Here is an 18,376-nt window from a genome sequence, read left to right on the forward strand (position 1 = left end):
TGCTAATAATAAAGTGACAACGTAAGAACGTTAATTATCTCCACTTGAAAGCACTCAGCTGTCACGATAGTAGTATACAGTTAGCTCCCTTGTGTATACATCCCAGGCGCGGATCCAAGGGGTGTCACAGGGTTCCCTTGACCCCTCCATTGTAAACAATAATACGGTTCATAAGTCTGCTGTGACCCCTAATTTTTAAAACAAATTAAAATGATTTTTTTTTTTTTTTTTACTTTTACATTAGTTTAGGCTCAATAAACTGAGCAAGCACCTAAATTAGAAATCCTGTTAAATGTTTCTTAAATGTAATTGTTTTGTATAACAAATCATTCACTCGCTGATGTAGACGAAATCCATGAAATAATAGCTCGCTCGACGGTTTTATGGTGGAGAAGAATACACTTTTGAGGGTAACGTATAAATATAAAGGCCGTGGTATGTGCTATCCTGTCTGTGGGGCGTCATCTTATTGTTAATTTGAAAAAGCAAAACTACCGAAACATGTTATTAAACTACTTAACTGTTGTTGGTGGTGTTTTATATAATATTTATATATACCTCGTTATCGCAGCTATAAAATACATTCACTTAAAGCGACAGTCTCAAAGTTGCACAATATCCTTGAATTACATGTCCCACCCCACCCTAAAAAAACACAACAACAAACAAACAAAAATATGTGTTTAGCGAGGATTTTTTTTTTTTTGGGGGGGGGGGTCACCCACATTTTGAGGGGGAACAACCCATGGTTTAAGAGTCATGTTATGTGGCGACAGGGAAATATATAACGTTGTGGGAGGAGGTATGATTGGGGGACAGTGCATTGCCCGCATTGCTCCCTTCTGGCTATACAAGTGAACAAACATACATCCAAATTATTTCTTTTACCTTTTTTTTTTTTTTTAATCTTTTTTTTTTTTTTTAATTTGTGTTATTCAATCACATAATAATGATGATCGACAGGTTAATATATGACGCAACATATTGAATTAGACAGAAAAACAAACAAAACACAATAAAATAATAAAATAAAATAATAAAAAAACAAGATGTTATTTTAATGCATGAATACTTTTTATGTACTTCATATTCTTTGCATAATCATTCCTACCCTTGACAGACAATGGATTATTACTGTACGATGTCCTGAGCTACCTTTATTCCCCATGAGGCGCCTTTCAACAGGGGTGATGATGGTGTGTTCGTTTCGATATTTTCCGTTAAGTTACGAAAATGGCCGAAAACGTTGCCACAAACACGTCAACAGTCCTTTGACGTGACGTCAACAATGCTTTAATGTTTTAATGTGCGAACAGAATCGCCGTGTGTCATTTTATAATCACATTTATTTGCATGTAGCCTACATAAATGTGAAATATCTGTGCCTGGATCTACTACTGCCTAATAACGACAGCTAACTACTGTACTGATCTGTTGCGAAAAGGTGGGGTGGGGTGGGGGGGGGGGGGGGGGGGGGGGTGGAGGCCCGCGTTATCCCACTTCCTTCTTTCCTTTCTCTCCTTTCAATTCCATCTCATTTCTTCCCGATCTGACAACTCCCCCTATCTATCATCTTCTTTCGCTGTCCACTTCCACACCCCAGTCCTTTTCTCTCCAACCGCGACATGTGCTTGCCTCTTATGGCTATCCGTGCCACACACCTGTCATTTCCCATCAACTTTAGCGGTGGGCTTAGTCTGGCCACTTCGGAGAGTATTCAGTAGTTACTTCTGGCATTGTTAAGAGATACTTCTTACCACCTACTATTCTCCCCTACTACCGGCGGTCGTTAGTGCCGTGGGTCAGACCAGCTTTATTAGTGCCAGGTGGGTGCAGGGAGGTACACAGAGACTGCACCCGTAGAGGAAGTTGAAACAGGTAGGTGTTGGTGTGGACAGCTCAGAAGACAGGAGGAAACTGACAGAATGGGTCGAAACAGATTGAAATTGTGGGAGAAAATGGTAAGGTTTTTTAATATTAAGTTAATGAGAACGATGGGCAGATGGTTATAGATGGGAAAGATGAATGGAAGTGTGAGCCAGCTTTGACTGGATTTGAACCACTGTCGTCAGCTTGATTGTCCAGCAGCTTATCCACTAGACCACGGAGCTCACTTAGCAGTATAGAGTTAGCGAAAAGAGTTTGCTTGTTCTTTTTGTACAAATCCATGTTTTAAGACTCATTATAAGGAATATTAAATACATTCTTAACCATAGTGATAGCATAGTTATTTTAAAAATTACATTTGTTTTTTTCCTCAGGTGTGCAACCTGTTTGGTTGTAACGAGGCCCTGTATTCAAACCCTTTTAAAAATAACAAAACTAACAGAAACTGATTCAGGCTCGAGTTCAACACACGCATTCGCATATATAGGGTCAGTATATACAAGCAGAACACACTGACTTAGGCCTACGGGACCGCACAGATTGAAAGAAAGTATTGAGACGTGTCCATAAGAAACAACAACAGGCAGTGATCAATAATACAAATATATATTTTTATGATCAAGGATTTAAAAGAAAACAGAGAAAATAGTGACGAAGAGGGAAGAGAATTAGAAGGAAGAAGATTTTGAAGAAGACTACAACGGAGATAAATGGAATACGGAAAAATAGTAACTTGTTCTGAATTATATAAAACCTGAAACCCTGCTATCTCAAAACAAGCCATACACTAAATTAGTCTTAATACATATGGCTATAAAACTAATCTGTATACAGCTAATTTCTATAATAACAATATAATTATATATATATATATACATATAAACATTTAGTGAAATATCTTAAAATATCAGTGAAATAAAACTGTTATCAGTCACTCAAGGCTGGTTTATACTTCAGTACGATCTGACATCGTATCGAACGCATAGGTCGCAAGGAGATCTGAATGTCATCGTACTGAACGCATTGAAATCGGACATGTGTTGGCTACGATAACAATTATACGCACGGGATGCAATCGCATGCATATCGGACCATTTAACTTTGAGTTATTTCATGCGATAAATAAATGCGATGGCGGGCCAGAAGCGACAAAGAAAAACAGGTCTTTTTAGTGCTGCAGATGATGAGCAACTTATAGAATAAGTTAGAAAGTATCCTAATCTGTATGATACGTCTATGCGGGAATACAGAGACACAGAAAGAGCCGATAATTGTTGGGAGAAAATAGAGCAGGCGACTGGAATAGCCGCTAATGATTTGAAATCAAGATGGAGAAATCTGAGGGACGTCTTCGCCAGAGAGAAGAAGAAAATGTCGGGAAGAAGTGGTGATCCAGGGGGCCAAAAGTTGGAAGTATTTCCAATTAATGTTATTTCTATCGCCCTTTATCAAACATCGTGACATCGAAAGTAACGTGCCGAGGTATATTACCACTGGGCTATTCTTTGTCCGCATACATACATATGTACATACATATATACATACATACATACATACATACATACATACATACATACATAAAAATACACGCATACATACATACATACATACATACATGTTTTACTTAACGACGCACTCGACACATTTTTATTTACGGTTATATGGCGTCAGGCATATGGTTAAGGACCATTATGATAATGAGAAAGGAAACCCGCTGCCGCCACATAGGCTACTCTTTCCGATTAGCAGCAAGGGACCTTTTATGTGCACCATGCCACAGACAGGATAGGACATACTACTGCCTTTCTTACACCAGTTTTGGAGCACTGTCTGGAACGATACATAGCCCAATGGGTCCACCGTGTGAGATCGATCCGACTACCCACCGCACCAGGAGCGAACGCTCTACCTCTGAACTACATCCCGCTCCCTACATACATATATACAATTTAAAATCAATTTCGAATCCCTGGGGCAAAATTAGAAAATAACAATTTTTTAGTTTTTAAAAATTCCCTGAGCCAGTGAGTGCCGTTCATTCATTCTTAAATACATACATTCCAAATGAACTAATTCAGATATGGCAAAGTATTTACCACATATACCTACTTATAGCCTATACATTTTAGGAAAAACCAAGTATATTTTAATAAAATATATTCCCGCCATGAAAATATATCAAACAATTATATTGCTTTGAAATTACATACGGATCTTTCTCTCCAATTTCAGCAATAAACTCATAATGCTGGTTAATAATAATAATAATAATAATAATAATAATTTACATTTCTTGGATTTACTCAAAGTATAAAAAGGCGTGGTCCACTGGACGACAGACAGGTATTTTTATTTTACAGAATGGCTGAAGATGACGAACGGGCCGACGAAATAGATGTACAAGATGTCACCCAACAATCTGGTGGTGATACGGAAAACGTCGCCGATGTCTGCAATGAACTCGATGAGCGAAAAAACGTGACTGGTACAAATGACATGTCACGTTCAACGACACCGGTGGAAACAGAAGAGATGTCCAAACACAAGTGCAAAAAACTGAGGAAAACCAAGCCGCCATCGGACCCAGTAGACGATGCCATCCTGAACTTTGTACAAGACAGGTCCCAAGCGTATGTCGATAACGACAAAGATCCAGAAGTAATGTTTGAAAAAATGGTAGCTACATCCCTTGCGTAATTTTTCAAGGCAGACCAGAGGACTTGCGAAGCTAAAGATCCAACAGGTCCTGTATGAAATGGACCAGAAAGATCAGGAAACTACACCAGCAACAACAACTATGCCTAGCTCAAGTGCGTATCCTGATGACCATCACTATCAACCAAACGTTCCCTGGGTTCCTCCGCAGGAATCCACGTCATTCCATCAGTACTCACAATATTAGAACAACTCATTTTATTTAATTAAATTTTACTGATTCCAAAAACACTTTGGTGTATACGTATGGACTAATATAAGACTGTCCGTTTAAAGTTGGATGTATTACACAATGAAAATAAACATGTGAAACATGGCCTAATGTTATGGGTTTTTTTTAATTTGTTGCTCATAATAACAAAACAAAACATTCACATTTATTTCATAAGTACTAATACTTTCAATATATTCTATAATTATACTAATCCGATTCGAGATAGACAGATCTTTTATTTAACGACACACTCAACACATTTTATTTTCGGTTATATGGCGTCACATGGTTAAGGATAATCTGAGAGTGACAAAGAAAAACTGCTGCCGCCACATGGGCTACTCTTTCCGATTATGCACCATTCCACAAATAGGATAGCGCATACCACGACCGTTATAACACAAGTGGTGGAGCACTGCTGACCTACCGCACCAGTTTTCGAAGCTAAGAATCGTTAAATTGTCGTAACTGATGACGTCACAACGTAATTTGATATATAACGTCATCACTTAAAAGAGTTTTACGTAATCGTAGCGCTAAGAGCTTTGAAAAATACACCCAGGGCAGGATCGGACGCTCTACCGCTGAGGTACGTCCCGCTTAGTTCGATTCACTGCCACTTTCATGTGGTAATGTTCTGTCAACAACATTGTCCTGCCAAGGTATACTTCCATGATTCGTCTGAAAATAAGTCACGAAGTGGTCCCGAATCCTGCTGGCCTCCCTTGATGCCGTGTTAGCACCCAGTCTTCCTACTGGCAGTAAGTTTGTGTCATTACGTGTCATCTCTCGCCATTCTCCAGGACGTAAGCTGCCATCTTCACCCACATTATCGACAAACTGTAGATGTACGTATCCATCTGCTGGAACTGTGGCTGCGTCGCTAGATTTCAGATAGTTGTGAAGTGCAACAGTTGCCGTAACAATATCATCAACGTTGGGTGGTAAAGCTTCAATCGGTTTCTGAAAGATGCGCCACCTTGCTGCTAATATCCCGAAACCATTTTCCGATATCCTGCGAGCCCTCGAAAGTCGGTAGTTGAATATTCTCTGGCCCCTTGGTATATTGTGCCCTGGAAAGGTAAAATGTAATTGGAATCACTAACTCCCTGTGTGAAATGTCGTATATATAATATAAATGTAATATCTGGTTTATTATTATTATGCTATTTGATTTGAACCTTTTCTTAGAAGCGAACTACTTACCTGGATACGATCTCACCATGTGGGTCTGCAATGGGAACGCCCCATCACCAACAAACACGTATGGGCAAGTCTCTTGGGATCCTGGATGGACAGCTTGATCTGGGATGTCTAAAGTACCACTTTGCAGTCGTCGTCCAAAATGTGTACGGCCAAAAATACCACTATCACATTCTCGACCATACGCACCAACGTCGATTATAGAGAACTTATATCTTGCATCCACTACAGCCATGAGGATTATGGAGAAACACTTCTTGTAGTTAAAGAAGTCACTTCCTGACATGGGCAATGCGTTTATTATCACGTGCTTGCCATCTATAGCGCCCAGGCAAAGCGGAAAATTCCAGTACAACCAGAAATCGGCTGCTATTTGTGTCCACTGTTCTTGGGAAGGAAATGGAACACTTCATGTTTTAAAGCTTCCCAAATGGCGACGCATGTTTCGTGGAACGCTTTGTTTACCGTGGCCTTTCCTAACCGGTAACTGTCTGCTACACTCTGCTGTGAATTGCCACTTGCAAGTATTCGAAGGGTCAACGAAAGTCGTTCCGCTGCCGATACTGGAACGCTGTGTGTAATAAGTGGTGCTACTCTATTCAGCAAATCATCAAATCTATCCATCGCCATACGAAAGTATCTGAAGTGTACTTGGTTATCTTGTAAAATACGCATGTCTCGGACTAGAGAATGGAACTCCCCATTGTATGGTCTAGTTCTGTTAAGTGGACGAATATACCACTCCCTCCTCTGCTCGTCTCTTTTGTTGCGCTTTCACCTCCGAAGAAAATGTATGAGCAAGACGTCATCCATCTTGAAAGTACCAAACGCAAATAGGCGATCGCATGCACTTGAAAAGTATAAATGCCTCTCCGATATTTATCGTAAGAATCGCGGCTATTCGCAAACCAAACGGTTCAACGGACGTATGAACTAGTCCTTTGAATACGATATATATCGGATGAAATTCATACGATCACAGATAGTACTGAAGTATAAACCAGCCTTCAGTGACGATAACACATTTTAGAGTGACTGTAAGAAAACCGGAACTATTTTCATCCCGACCCCACCCATCCCTGAAACAGACTTTGCTCCCTTTTATTGTTTGTGTTGATTTCTGCTTCAAGAAAAATAGTTGAAATAGTAGTACAACTCTTTTTAAATTTCACTTCCATGTGATAAATAAAATATCCAATAACTTGTTATTGTCTTTTACTAATGTTTATTTTCGAATTTGTTTTTTTAATTTTTATACATGGGAACTACATATATTGCGGTGTAGTCCAATGTTTAAGAGTAACTCGGTCAATCAGAAGTTTTTGTTGATGTCGATAGACTTGCTGCTGGCATTTTAAAAATAAAGGTAAATTGTCAAAAGTTAAACAACAAATAGAACATTTCAGGGTTGTTGTTTTTTTTGTCAAATATGATTTATATGTCATCTCGTGAAGTTTGCAATCATATCACACTCGTCGCGCAGGTGCGACTCGTTTAGATATGATTGCAAACTGTACTCGATGAGATATAAATCATATTTGACAAACAAACATGAAATATATATATATGTATATCAGTCATTGCAGAGATTGAGCCATAAGGCCCATTCTTTATTAAATTTTTCATAATGGCAACTTTTGAATAGAATATATGTTTTTATTTCAATGGGGGGGGGGGGTTCTTCAATATATTTTTAATGGCAGTGATTTTTTATCATTTTTTGTTTTGTATGTTTGTACAGGAAACATAGTATTTCATATTAATAATTAATTCTTAACCACAAAACCCAATCTACCGACGCGGTTCGATCCGGCGACGCAAGCACCTCAGGCAAGCAGTCATTCGACTGTGTTTCTATTTAATATCTTCCATATTACTACCCACGTAATTATTTATCATGCTTATATATAGGGTTTATTTCATTTATTTTAGATATGTATAAATTATTCATGCATGAATGTGTTTTAGATAGTGCAAAAGCGTTCCACACCACTATCAGATATTGTAAATATGTATTTATTATATGTTGCTGTTTTTATTATAAAGCTTATTAGTTGTATAACTTGAAGCAATAAAGAACTTGAACTTGAACTTGAGCTAAATCCTTTCCTTTAATTTCAGTTGAAGATTCACAAATATATGTATTCTTCTACACATGTAGGTCCTATTGTTTCACTACACAGATGCTATCTGCCCGTTACAGTTCTCTACTACATAACTCACTACATTTACCACTTTGAAGATATTTTAAATCTTCAATACATTTTTTTTCTTTTGCTCAAAAGTTTATAACATTTACGTCTCAGTTTTTGTCATATGGCCTTACAAAAATCATTTCACATCTGTTCCTTGGTATACCAACACAGCCACGGCGGAACCAAAGTTTCTAGGGGGTTCGGGGGTATGCTCCTACGCAAAATGTTGAAAACTAGATATCCTGAAATGCAATTTTCTGCACTGTACAAGTAAAATTCATCTCTGCTTTAAGCTTTACTACCAATAATATTTTTGATTCAGAATTATTTTTGACTGGATAAATTCTAATTCCAGAGTTTTGGTATATTCCGTCAGTATTTTGAATACATTAAAGTAAGACGCAAAACAAAGTGACTGACTTGTTGTCTTGTGTTATCATCATCATCATCATCCTAAACGTAAGCTTTGTTATTAGTAAACACCGTTATCAAAAACAGTGGGTCAGAATACAGGATGAAGGAGCATATTGTTACAGATAAGTGAACTTTGTACTCTGTATTAAGTCAGCTACATTGTATCAAAGCAGAAAACTCCGTGTCAAAGTTCGGGGTACACCGTCAAATATTAGTGTCCTCCCATTTTGCCTACAACCCACTTTGCCTACACTCAGTTTGCCTACAACCCAGTTTGCCTACACTCAGTTTGCCAACACTCAGTTTGCCTACAACCCAGTTTACCTACACTCAGTATGAAAAGATAATATCCCCAGTTAAAAGTGGAACATTCCATGTATAAAAATAACATGATAAAATAATATGACAAACACATATTTTATTATAAAAACGATTAACATTACACAACAAAAACGATTAAACAATTAAAATGACCTCACACATATAATAATCCTTGTGTTTATGTAAACATTTAATTTTAATCCTATATCAAAGGATCATGGACGCCATTTAACTTTGATCACATACAAAAGATCACAGTATGGGATCATAGGACTAATACTAATCACCATAAAGAGCATGAAATCACCTTTGCGCAACTATGCCCCAATTACATTACTTATGTTCATTATAATCTTAATTGTTTATGTAATATAATATTTTTATATTGGTTTGAGATACAAAATAATAGGGATTGTCCCACTATGAACTGGGGATGTCACTTTTTCACACTGTAGGCAAACTGAGTGTAGGCAAAGTGGGTTGTAGGCAGAATGGGAGGGAACCCAAATATTTACATAGTAATTTAGTAAACACAGCTGCGAGTCCGATTGGTAGTAATATGTGACATTGATGATCTGCGTATAGCCATTGCCAATAAATCAACACACTTTTATCTGGTACACAGTTGTTGTGTACTATACGCCAGAGGTTGGAACCAGTCCCCCAAAAATGGAACTGTGGTGATCAGCAAATATTCGCTTGCTAAATAAAACATTAATTAAATCTCTTAAATAGCATGTGACCGCCAGCTTCCTTGCAGGTAGACTAAATGTGAGGTGCCACACATTTTATTGGTGAACTCACTGGGTGTGTTCATACGTTGCTCAAATCAGTTTTATTACTAGAAGTTGGAACCATTCCAGAGTATCCTAAAAATGGAACTGTGATTTTCAGCACAAAAAATAGGGTTGTTAATAAAAACATCAATGACATCTCTTAAATGATATATGATACCCCCCCCCCCCCCCCATTGTCTTGCATGTAGATTAAATTTCAGATGGCACAGCTTTTATTGGTGTATTGACTGGGTGTTATTGGTAAACGTTAACATTATTGGCAATAGGAATTGATTTGGTACAATGTAACCTATAAGCCTTCATCACTGCATGTCACTACTGAACTTATACATGTCAGCCACTCTGGGTTCTGTTGAAGCAAATCAGTCCCCATTGCCAACAATGTTGACATTTACTAAAACAACAGCTGACTCGTGGAGTGTATCGAGTGCGATTTAGTGGTTAAGCCATCGGTCTCAAGGCTGGTATGTACTGGGTTCTCATCTCAATACCGGGTCCCATTCAGATTGAGTTCAACGACTCATTAGGGAGGTGTGAACCCATTACACAGATGTTTCTCTCACTAACCCTCTGTCCTGAACAGACAACCCAGAAAGCTGAGTGTGTGCCCAGGGCAGCGTGCTTGAACCTTAATTGGATATAAGCACGAAAATACGTATAAGATAGAGACTGTGTATCAACTCACCCAAGCAGCACCTCACATTTCATCTACCTGCAAGAAAATGGAGTGCGAGGCACTAAAATAACCTTAATAATGTTTGTAATACCATCCCCATTGTTTCTTATACAGGGGCGGGATGTAGCCCAGTGGTCAAACGCTAACGTGATGCGCGGTCGATTTGGGATCGGTGGACCCATTGGGCTATTTCACGTTCCAGCCAGTGCATCATTACTGGTATATCAAAGGCCGTGGTATGTGCTACCCCGTCTGTGGGGTGGTGCATATAAAATACCCCTTGCTACTGATGGACTATACGTCAAATGTCTGACATCCAATAGCCGATGATTAATTAACCAATGTGCTCTAATGGTGTCGTTAAACAAAACAAACTTTAATTTAATTTTTGTTATACAGTTGTATGTTTGTATTGCTCCCTATTCTGCTTTCAGTCTCTTGTGTATATAGTATATACAAATAATATTAATTTATTCAATGCAACATATTACCACCAATCACAGCCGCAGCCACCTTCAATCCGTAATCTTTGATGCGAAACTTCGACCCTAATATGCTACAGTGCAACCTATAGTCCTGCGTCCACCTCACGTGTCACAATACTCCCCAACACGGGTGGAGTTGATAATACTAACATTTATTTAGTATACCGCGTCTATAAACTAGCTAAAACAGAATGGTACACACACTGTCTCTCGCGGTGCTTCTCTCATGCCTTGTAACGGGTAAGTTTTATTTCACATTCACCTCATTGACATTTCAAGTGTTGTTAATGATTGTCATAAATGGTGTTACTGTAACAATTTTAATATTTCACTGGTACAGATCTATCAGTGTTATTGTTACAGTGCGACTCATGGGGCGGGATCTCGGTACAGCACTGTAGGATCCAACCACTTCACTTGACCCATTCTCTGATTAGATTTGTTTCCGTTCCAACCAGTGACCCACGTCTGGCGTATCAAAGGTCATGATATGTTCTGTTCTGTCCGTGGGTAACTGCATATAGAAGATCGCTTGCTGCTAATGGAAACATGTAGCAGGTTTACAGTAAGACTGTGACAAAATATACAATATGTTTGACGGACCCCATATAACCGTAAATAAAATGTGTTGAGTGCGTCGTTAAATAAAACATTTCCTTTCCATTCCTTTCAGTTATGAATAATTAATATATTAATGTCCTCTAATGGTCTCATTAAACATAACCAACTTTAACTTGTATTATTTCGTATTGTTCAGAGTGTTCCTATCTATTATTGGTATAACCGGCCTCGGTGGCGTCGGTCTACAGGCTGGTAGGTACTGGGTTCGGATCCCAGTCGAGGCATGGGATTTTTTAATCCAGATAACGACTCCAAACCCTGAGTGCGTGCTCCGCAAGGCTCAATGGGTAGGTGTAAACCACTTGCACCGACCTGTGATCCATAACGGGTTCAATAAAGGCCATGGTTTGTGCTATCCTGCCTGTAGGAAGCGCAAATAAAAGATCCCTTGCTGCTAACCGGAAAGAGTAGCCCATGTAGTGGCGACAGTGGGTTTCCTCTCAAAATCTGTGTGGTCCTGAACCATATGTCTGACGCCATATAACCGTAAATAAAATGTGTTGAATGCGTTGTTAAATAAAACATTTCTTTCTTTCTATCATTGGTACAGTGTCTTAGTCACAGTGTTGGTATGTGTCATTGTTACAGTGTTGGTATGTGTCATTGTTACAATGTTTATATTTATGTGTCATTGTTACAGTGTTAGTATGTGTCATTGTCACAGTGTTCGTATGTGTCATTGTTACAGTGTTGGTATGTGTCATTGTTACAGTGTTGGTATGTGTCATTGTCACAGTGTTTATATTTATGTATCATTGTCACAGTGTTAGTATGTGTCATTGTTACAGTGTTAGTATGTGTCATTGTTACAGTGTTAGTATATGTCATTGTTTCAGTGTTAGTATGTGTCATTGTTACAGTGTTGGTATATGTCATTGTTACAGTGTTTATATTTATGTGTCATTGTTACAGTGGTATAGTATGTGTCATTGTTACAGTCTTAGAATGTGTTGTTGTTACAGTGTTAGTATGTGTCATTGTTACAATGTTAGTACGTATCGTTGTTACAGTGTTAGTATGTGTCATTGTTACAGTGTTAGTATGTGTCATTGTTACAGTGTTAGTATGTGTCATTGTTACAGTGGTAGTATGTGTCATTGTTACAGTCTGTTATGTGTCATTGTTACAGTCTATTATGTGTCATTGTTACAGTGTAGTATGTGTCATTGTTACAGTGTTAGTATGTGTCTTTGTCACAGTGTTAGTGTGTGTCATTGTTACAGTGTAGTATGTGTTATTGTTACAGTGTTAGTATGTGTCATTGTTACAGTGTTAGTATGTGTCATTGTTACAGTGTTGGTATGTGTCATTGTTACAGTGTTGGTATGTGTCATTGTTACAGTGTTTATAGTTATGTATCATTGTTACAGTGGTATAGTATGTGTCATTGTTACAGTGTTAGTATGTGTCATTGTTACAGTGTATTATGTGTCATTGTTACAGTGTTAGTATGTCTCATTGTTACAGTGTTAGTATGTGTCATTGTTACAGTGTTAGTATGTGTCGTTGTTACAGTGTATTATGTGTCATTGTTACAGTGTTAGTATGTGTCGTTGTTACAGTATTAGTATGTGTCATTGTTACAGTGTCAGTATGTGTCATTGTTACAGTGTTAGTGTGTGTCATTGTTACAGTGTTAGTATGCGTCATTGTTACAGTGTTAGTATGCGTCATTGTTACAGTGTTAGTGTGTTTCATTGTTACAGAGTTAGTGTATGTCATTGTTACAGTGTTAGTATGTGTCATTGTTACAGTGTATTATGTGTCGTTGTTACAGTGTTAGTATGTGTCGTTGTTACAGTATTAGTATGTCTCATTGTTACAGTGTTAGTATGTGTCATTGTTACAGTGTTAGTGTGCGTCATTGTTACAGTGTTAGTGTGCGTTATTGTTACAGTGTCAGTGTGCGTCATTGTTACAGTGTTAGTGTGTGTCATTGTTACAGTGTTAATATGTGTCATTGTTACAGTGTAGTGTGTGTCATTGTTACAGTGTTATTTTACTCATTGTTACAGTGTAGTGTCATTGTTACAGTGTTAGTATGTGTCATTGTTACATTTTTAGTATGTGTCATTGTTACAGTGTTATTATATTCATTGTTACAGTGTAGTATGCGTCATTGTTACAGTGTTAGTATGTGTAAGTGTTACAGTGTTAGTATGTGTCATTGTTACGGTGTTAGTATGTGCCATTGTTACAGTGGTAGTATGTGTCATTGTTACAGTGGTAGTATATGTCATTGTTACATTGTTAGTATGTGTCATTGTTACAGTGTTATTATATTCATTGTTACAGTGTAGTATGTGTCATTGTTACGGTGTTAGTATGTGCCATTGTTACAGTGGTAGTATGTGTCATTGTTACTTGTCACAATGTGTTATTGTTTTCTTGCAGTTTTCGGCTATATTTGTGATGACACGTATCTTGGAAATTGTGACAACTGCTGTGACATCTACACATGCTGTGATGGGTACGTCATCGATATTTATGTCGAGATTCGAGATAATGTATTTTAAATTTTAAAACACAAACTGCACTCTCACCTTCTCTTCCTCTCTCTCTCTCACGCCATATAACCGTAAATAAAATGTGCTGAGTACGTCGTTAAATAAATCATTTCCTTCCCTTTATCGCCTGACGTTACATTGAATACAACTGGATAGGTTAGGGTGGGAACCAGTCAAATTGTGTGTCTGTATCTCCCTCTCTCCCTCTCACACACACGCACACACGCGCGCACACACACACACACACACACACACACACACACACACACACCCGTTTATGAACTGTATGTCTATGTTTGGCATATATCAATTAATATTGTTGATTCCGTTGGATATTATAATCTCTATCTTCTTCTAGTTTTAGTGCAGGAGAATATGCCGCTATCGGAATCGGTGTGTTCATTTTCTTCGTCGTTATCGCCGTCGCCGTGGCGTGTTGCCGTAGAAGCAGAGCAACCATCATCACTGCACAGGGATACGTGCCACAAACCAATGGTATGTGTTGCCCTTCTCCGTGGGTACTGGGATGATGGGAATTGGTGGTGGGGGTACCAGGCTTCTATTTGGCCACTGAAGGGAATCAGCAAATGCTACGTGTCAAAAGTATTATTACTTTGTACACTAGTTGGTGTGTATATTGGAATAATAGTTCAGTTCAGGGAATTGCACACAAACACACACACGCACACGCACACGCACACGCAACTATTATTATTATTATGTGTATGTGTGTATGTGTGTATGTATGTATATATATATATATATATATATATATATATATATATATATATATATATATATATATATATATATATATATATGTGTGGAACATTATTTCTGTCAATCGTTTTCATTCTGTTGTTATTGTTTTAAGTAGTTTTCATTGGTTGAATTTGCGATTTACTGATAAAAAAACCACGTCAACTTTCAAATTTCACTCGTCCTTCAAGATCTTTGGTGGTCATAAAACCTACTGTAATACTGAACCACCGGTTGTAATGTTTGCCCAATTAATTCACTATTATCATATAACCATTTCCCACAGCTGATATACCTTACAATTTTGGCAGACAGTGGATTGATAATTGTATCAATGTTATATTTATAAAGAAGAAATTTTCTCTCTTCTTTTTTCCTGTCTGGACATGTTTCAGGTCCGTAGTCATGATTTTGAGGGGGGGGGGGGGGGGGGACGACAGTTTGGGCTTATGCTGATGCAAAATTACCTCACACGAGGGTGCACAGAGCCCGAGTTGCTTAGGGTAGGTCCAGGGGCATATCGAAAAAAAATCCACCGGTGGGGGGGGGGGGGGTGTCGACCGACCCCCCATGGGCTACGGGTCTATGTTTATCCTTAGATGACTGGCTTCAGAATGAAATAGCGTGCAATAACTTGACAAAGTGTCACCAACAACACAGTAGTATTGAGAAACCTTCAATAAATATCTACCGATGTTTGATTCTGTCAATATATTGTGTCAATCAAAAACTTGCTTCAATATCACACTAATGATCAATAATATTGTCAAATTTCATAACTGACAATATTATTGTCAATAAAATTGATCGTGTATGGGCTGCTACACACACAAGGTTAAAACTGCATCAAATTGCATTTGCACGTGCGACACGGATTACTATGAAATAGAGTTTCAATACTCGGAGAACAAAATGTGAGGGTCACGACATCTGGTCCACATAATTGTTGTCTTGTTTTTTTTTATTACTTTCTAGTTATTGATTGCCATAGAACTGATATAATAATAATTCACTTGACCTAAAATGGGCTTTAAGTCGGTTATACCCACACTTACTCGGTGTATCGGTGAATAATATTCCAATAGGGATATTCACCGATACACCTCGTAAAGTGTGGCTTTTACTATTACTTAACAAAATTTATATCCCAATAGGGATATTCACCGATACACATCGTAAAGTGTGGCTTTTACTATTACTTAACAAAATTTATATCCCAATAGGGATATTCACCGATACACATCGTAAAGTGTGGCTTTTACTATTACTTAACACAATTTATATCCCAATAGGGATATTCACCGATACACATCGTAAAGTGTGGCTTTTACTATTACTTAACACAATTTATATCCCAATAGGGATATTCACCGATACACATCGTAAAGTGTGGCTTTTACTATTACTTAACACAATTTATATCCCAATAGGGATATTCACCGATACACCTCGTAAAGTGTGGCTTTTACTATTACTTAACAAAATTTATATCCCGAGTGAAATTAGTTAACGAGGGACATACATTTAATAATAATCGGTACCGAGTTTGTTATTCTAATTATTACCGTAGCAACTTTCTTTTTCTTTTTAAAGCCTTGATTTTCAATATGCAGCGGCCACACGTCCATGTATATAGAAATGAAGTAAACCACTTTATACACTGTTTTGGGTATTGCTTTAACTTCGTATTTTTCAAAACAAAGTTCTATATATTCTTTAAAAAAAATATTTATAATGAATTGCATTACGCTACAATTGTATTACACGTTTAAAATTGAAAACAGAAAGACGTAAACGCCAACACTTTAAACGTCATTGTCTGTGATTTACAGTACCGATAAGGTATTGATTTTTCAGCGTCAAATCGTCCAATAGTAGTTGGTATACGTTAAACCAATGCAGAATATTTCCCACACACACACACACACACACACACACACACACACACACACACACACACACACACACTATTAGTGGCTGTATATTAAACGTGTTTCTGATCGTTCTAATATTTGTATTAGGTTAAATTTCATTTTATTTCCTAAAATATAATTCGTAAGTAGTATATTTTGTACGTAGCGGGGACAACAAAGGAAATACAATGGAGTCGCCTCCAATACAATGGATATGCACCTCCGGAACAATGGGTCCCCAATCCGCAACAATGGATGTGCACCTATTGTCTTTCCGGTTCAGTGGAGCGTATAATTGTTTTTTCCGGTTCAGTGGAGCGGATAATTGGGTTTTCCGGTTCAGTGGAGCGAATAATGGATTTTTGAACAAAAGAAGTGCACCTATTGTGCTGAGTGGATGACTGTCATTTTTTTAAAAAGGATGACGCATTTTTTCAAATTTTGGGCGGGAACGTCCGCGTTTTCAATAGGAACTAAAGTGGTGTTATTTATAGATAGTTTGAGTCAGTCTTTTGTGTTGGCTTGGTTTTTAGTTGTGACAAGGGTGATAGGTACAAAGACCTTTGTCTAAATATGCTTTGAAAGGTTTATTGTTAGCAATGATGAAATAATATTTTTGAATAGAAAACCAGTCGAAACCGGTTCCAGTCGTTTTAGCCAATCGCAACCAGTCTTTTTAAACAATGCATTTGAATATATGTTATAACATAAAAGTGAAATTATTTATTATTTGTAACGATTGCGTTCAAAGATGAACTATAACGACAAGAAACAGGCTCTTTACTTCAGCTGGAAATATGTTTTACGATCAGAATGCAGTTTTAATGAATCAATAGTGAAAAAATCAACTTGTTGGTTTAAGAGTCATACTGAATGTGAGATGGATGCCAAACGCTCCTTCTGCGATTTGACTACCAGTACCAAGCTAATAATAATCAAGAAAATACGACCAACTCGTGTGCTCGTGGATGAAGTAGATACAGTTGATAACAGAAAATACTTGGAAAATTTGTTAACTCTGAGTTATGCCTTTGAAGTGTGTAAACTGGTTCAGCGATTCTGTAAAGAAATGTGTATGGGATGCATGTTCGACGAGGAGAAAACTCACACCTGTAAAACACTGAATCACGAGGATATGCTCGAACGCTATTACACAACTGCATGGGTTGAACTGAACGAAGATGTAGTTGCTGACAGGTGGTTACGTCTTGTTTATGCAGATCCAGTTTTATTAAACACTCCAGGATTTGTTTTGTGTCAGTATCAATGCAAAGACTATTTGGATATGAACGTTAAAACTGTAGAGTGGATGAACATTTTAAAAGAACAAGTACTTAAAATATTACGTTTAGAAGATCGTATGCGAGTATAAATTAATGTCACAGAATACATTAGTTCAGTCATGTCATCCAGAGTGAACCCTAACACTGAAAAGAATGAACGTAACAAGAAAGGACTTGAAAAATAGTATACAAAACCGAGAGACGCTGGAGCTTTCTACGGACCAAAGAAGTTTCACGACGCTCTGAAGAGACGTGGTTTACAAACGTACAAGTTAAAAGCGGTAACACAGTGGTTGAACGACGAAGATGCGTACAGTCTTCACAAACCAGTGAACCGTTCATTCAAGCGTCTCCGAGTACGGGTTAACAAAAAAGATGAGATGTTT

At 37.8% G+C, this 18,376-nt stretch overlaps 1 long non-coding RNA gene across 1 annotated transcript; it reads left to right on the forward strand.

The window, feature by feature from the left end:
* The first annotated feature begins 1,178 nt into the window (after positions 1-1,178).
* On the forward strand, positions 1,179-7,222 carry LOC121384318. The gene is made up of 2 exons (XR_005959375.1): positions 1,179-3,369; positions 4,248-7,222. It is a non-coding gene; the product is annotated as an uncharacterized LOC121384318 (long non-coding RNA).
* Positions 7,223-18,376: the final 11,154 nt, after the last annotated feature.

Source organism: Gigantopelta aegis, chromosome 10 (assembly GCF_016097555.1).
Source record: "Gigantopelta aegis isolate Gae_Host chromosome 10, Gae_host_genome, whole genome shotgun sequence".
Taxonomy (NCBI): Eukaryota; Metazoa; Mollusca; class Gastropoda; order Neomphalida; family Peltospiridae; genus Gigantopelta; species Gigantopelta aegis.